Source organism: Maniola hyperantus, chromosome 10 (assembly GCF_902806685.2).
Source record: "Maniola hyperantus chromosome 10, iAphHyp1.2, whole genome shotgun sequence".
In the NCBI taxonomy this organism is placed as follows: domain Eukaryota; kingdom Metazoa; phylum Arthropoda; class Insecta; order Lepidoptera; family Nymphalidae; genus Maniola; species Maniola hyperantus.
This window is the reverse complement of record NC_048545.1, coordinates 2,889,149-2,894,291: the sequence shown is the minus strand read 5'-3', so window position 1 is coordinate 2,894,291 and position 5,143 is coordinate 2,889,149. Positions and strand designations below refer to the sequence as shown.

Sequence of the window (5,143 nt, the reverse complement as noted above, 5' to 3'; positions counted from 1 at the left end):
TAATTCGATTATTTATCGAGTGATACAGAATTATTTTGTTTGATTTATTTATTTTTCTTTGACGTCACTTTTTTTGAGTATATTTTTTCCATGTAAATTGTAACTAGATGTGTAACTTTTACTATTGTAAAATTGCGCGCCATTGATTGCAGATTGTAATTAGACTTTTATAATTCTAAGACCCTATTGTACATACAATTTTTCAATTAATAAATAACCTAATCTAATCTTAGATTTTAAATATCTGTCCATCATGAGTCCTGTATATCGCCGGAACAGGGTGGTCATGCTCTCCTACCACTTCGCTCAATCTCCCGTCAGAAGTGGTACTCAGCCTCACCTTACACCCAACCTTCCTCTTGGAACAGTACCACTTGTTTTCATACATTTTAGAAAACGTGTACCCTTTGTAAATTATTAGGTGACCGCTCCCTCGGTTGCTCGGTATGTACTCTAAACAAGCTGTAAAAGAAGAATATTTTAAGTTTTTTATACAATCTAACTACATTTTAGCGTTTAAACTATCGTGAGTGATTTCCGTTATATATATATAGTATATTTCTATGGCTATACTCACGTATCCAGTCGACGTTAGCCCGACTAGTTTCGAACTCATCCGGGGTCCTTTATCAAGGGGTTCAGTTCTAACTAGTCGCGCTAACGTCAACTAGATACGTGAGCATAGCCGTAGAAACATACTATATATAATCTAATAACACAATATAGAACATAGTCAATACGAAAACTACAGTATAAAGAGAGAACGCTAGCAAAAACTTAGCGTTATTATTATACAACCTAAACACAATCCAATGCCAATAACCATTTGCCTTATCTTGTAGTTTTAGTGAGTTAGTATTTTTGAAATCCGCAATGTATAGCGTGCAAAACTTGGGTCAATGCCCTACCTACGACGCGGCATTGACTTCAAGTGGCATATTTACGCAAAGTACGTTGACGTCTAGCGTCAATTAGATGTTTTATTTGCAAAAAATGGTGAACTTTTGAAACGTACAGGAAATTTTTCGCGTTTTTTTTTTGTTGGATGTTATCAGTAATCGTCAGTACTATCACCTGTCTTCGTTTTTACTAGCGTTCTGGTTACACCCTGTATTTACTGGCGATACATAGTATACGAATACTAGCATGAAAAGAGAATTTTAGTTCAGTAGATTTTTTGTATTAGATAAATGAGGTAAGAAGAACGTATGTTTAAGACATATAATTTTGTATTAAGATATACAATATACCTAATTTAAGTGCTTCACTACTAATTTACTTAAAAATAAAATACTTGATTTCCTTACACTTTATGACAAAAAAGCAAACACACACGCACACATTAAAAATGCAAGTAACGGGCATCTTATCTTCACCCAATATAATAAGATTATGCAATTTTAATATAGGTCCCATCCGAACATTTTTGAAAATACGGCGGTATATGATTATGTTCTGTGTGTGCCATCACAATTTCACCTCCCTCGTTCAACTTTATGCGAGCCAGACATTGCGCACTGGTCTTCCTCGAGCAGTAAAGATACTTCTTTACTCCTTTGACGCCCTGGTACGAAAACGTATGCCCCTGATACATAACAAGGGTTCTTCCATTTTGTAGTTTCATGACTTCCAAATCTGAAAAGGTAGATTTAGTTAGATCTGAAACATAACCGAGAGGGAAACGTCCGCGAGTGAATGGCAGAAGTAGATATGTATCAAACATATTATCAGTGTCGTCGTCGTCATCTTATCTAAATATATAAAAGGAAAAAGGTGACTGACTGACTGACTGACTGATCTATCAACGCACAGCTCAAACTACTGGACGGATCGAACTGAAATTTGGCATGCAGATAGTTATTATGACGTAGGCATCCGCTAAGAAAGGATTTTGAGAATTCAACCCCTAAGGGGGTAAAATAGGGATTTGAAATTTGTGTAGTCCACGCGGACGAAGTCGCGAGCATAAGCTAGTCAATACATATAAAAAGAAAAGCTGACTGACTGACTGCCTGCTCTATCAAGGCACATCCCAAACTACTTGACGGATCGGGCTGAAATTTGGCATGCGGATATCTGTTATGACGTAGACATCTGCTAAGAAATCATTTTTGAAAATTCAACCCATAAGAGGGTAAAATAGGGGTTTGAAATTTGTGGAGTCCACGTGAGTCGCGAGCATAAGCTTAGTACATTTACGATGTGGATTAATTTACGCTGTGGATTGATCCAGGTCTTTAGGAAATTCAAACATTTCTGTATAATATATAGATCCGTAGGAACCGGAGTAACCGACATAGCCCAAAGGGTTGCGAATTTGAAGACGCAATGGACGGGGCACATAACCGTAAAAACCAATAGAAGCCGCTGGACTGGCGAACTCGCATAGCCAATAGTGTAAAAGGCAGCATTGTCATACCTGCCACTATAGATGGACACCAAACGTTTAGAGCCTCAATAGCTCAACAGGTATAGGAGTGGACTGAAAACCGAAAAAGGTCGACGGTTCAAACCTCGCCCGTTGCACTATTGTCGTAGGTACCTACTCCTAGCACAAGCCTGACGCTTAGTTGGAGAGGAAAGGGGAATATTAGTCATTTAACATGGCTAATATTCTTTTAAAAAAAAAACGAGTCATATGGAACGGCTGGATCCAGACGGTGTAAAAGTCCCTACAAGAGAACAATGTCCAGCTGTGGATATCTATCGGTTGACGACGACGAAAGGGATTTTCAGAATCGACGGTATTGTGCCGCTTGAGTCTAGCAGCCCCCTATGACTTGCCTGATGGTATTTAAGAAGGAAACATTTTTATGGCAGACATTTTTTTATTAACCAACACAGTAGATTAATCAGCAGATATTATGTAAGGTCCCACATCTACCCAATAATCGATTCATATTTAAATTTCGTGACGCGTTTACAGACAGTAGATAACATAGATGTGATGTATTGCGTATATTATATATATGTAAATAGACTTTATGAAATTAGATAAAATACTACTAATTATTATATTTGTAGATAACGAGTACATACCACGATTAATTTGATGATTTTGATTTGTCGATATTTTGACCCAGTTGCATGTGCAGTGCATGGGTCGCCACTGAACATGACAGCTCGAACTTCATCTCTCTCAGCACTGTAGTCCCGTCGTCGTGACTATGACCCATGCAACTGGGCCGAAATATAAATATCGAAAAATCAAAATAGTCAAATTAATCGTAGTATGTACCCGTTATCTAGACTAGTAAAACTGCAAACAACGAGTATAACGCGTAAAATTGAAAAGAACAATTTTAGCCCTTATTTTAAAGGTGGACCATACTTTTGACATGATAGTTAACCCATAGAGTAAAAATGGCGCGTGAGGAGTAATTTTTTACGGACTATATGTGATATACACATCACTAATTGACAAAATTAATCAATTTTAATAAAGGTCCCATCCGAAAGCTTTTTGAAATGCGGCGGTACATGATTATGTTTCGTGTGTGCGATCACAATTTTACCTGCCTTGTTCAAATTTAACCGCGCCGCACATTTCGCTCTGAGCTTTCTAGAACAGTAGAGATATCTCATTTGACCTTTGCTGTTACCCTGGTACGAAAATGTATACCCTCGATACATAACAAGGGTCTTACCATTCATCAATGTCATACTTTTTAAACCTGAAAAGGTAAATTTGAATATCAGATACACAAACAAACGAGAGCTATGCTTGGACTTTCTCTACGTGATCAAATCAGAAATGAGGAGATGCGTAGGAGAACTAGAGTAACCGACATAGCTTTACGAATAGCATAGGGTTGCGAAGCTGAAGTGGCAATGGGTAGGGCACATAGTTCGTAAAACCGATAGACGTTGGGGTCCCAAGGAGCTGGAATGGCGACCTCGCACCGGGAGACGCAGTGTTGGAAGCCCCCCTAGGTGGACGGACGATATCAGGCGAGCCGCAGGGAACCGCTGAATTTAGACGGCGCAAGACCGAAGCGTGTGGAAGTCCCTACAAGAGACCTATGTTCAGCAGTGGACGTCTATCGGTTGATGATGATGATGATGAAACAAACGAGAGACGTTCGCGGATAAATAGCAGCAATTGTTTCCCTGGTACGTAGCCAGAGATAGCCATGGCTACGTAGCCAGCGACGTCGCCATGGCCTCCCAGTGTGTTAGGGCTCTTATAGAGATTTCAAGAATCGCTGGTGTCATGCTGCTCAGGACTCCAAGAGCTCCCACCTTCTTGGGACTTGCTTGATGACACTTGAGAAAGGAAATGTTTTTATGCAAGCTTTTTTATTAACGAACCCAATTTTGCCAGCAGGATTATTATTGCAGAGCCCCGAATCAACCTACTTAGTACATATTCTAATTTTTACTTAGATTCCTTAGATACTTATTCTAATTTCGAGATGCGTACACAGATTGTATTAAGTTGAGTCTTTACACTTACATGAATACACTTGAATGAAATAGAAAACCAGGGTGTATCCAGAACGCTAGCAAAAACTTAGCGTTATTGTTATACTACCTAAACACTATATAATACCAATAACAATTTGCGCCATTTAGTAGTTTTAGTGATTTAAAAATGTTCAAACCTGCAATGTATAGCGTGCAAAACTCTGGTCAATACCCCGCCTACTTATGCAACGTTGACCTCTAGCAACAGTCAGATGTTCTTTTGCAACGTATTGGATGTATGCGGTATCGTTAGAATCCTTACATTATCCCGAGTGATACAAGCTATGAGGTATTTTTTTAAATTCAATACGACAGAGCAGTCGTGTTTTTTAATTTATGAGCTGACACCCGCGACTTTGTCTGCGTGGACTTAGGTTTTCATAACCCCGTGGGAACTCTTTGGTTTTCCGGGATAAAAAGTAGCCTATGTCACTCTCCAGGTCTTTGACTATACTCATGCAAAAAATCATGTCAATCCGTTGCTTCGTTGCGACGTGATTGAAGGACAAACCAACAAACAAACCCACTTTCGCATTTATAAGAAGGGTACTGACTACTTGTTAGTTGGCATCAGATCACGAAATTATGCAATTTTAATATAGCTCCCATCCGAGCATCTATCGAAATACGGCGGTATATGGTTGTGTTCTGTGTATGCCAACACAATTTCACCCTC

At 39.0% G+C, this 5,143-nt stretch overlaps 1 long non-coding RNA gene across 1 annotated transcript; it reads right to left on the bottom strand.

Moving 5' to 3' along the window:
* Positions 1 to 1,045: 1,045 nt before the first annotated feature.
* LOC138402899 (uncharacterized) lies at positions 1,046 to 3,395 on the bottom strand. Its single transcript, XR_011237234.1, has 2 exons — positions 2,420 to 3,395; positions 1,046 to 1,635 (listed from the first exon to the last, which is right to left on the bottom strand). It is a non-coding gene; the product is annotated as an uncharacterized lncRNA (long non-coding RNA).
* Between the last annotated feature and the right edge of the window lie 1,748 nt (positions 3,396 to 5,143).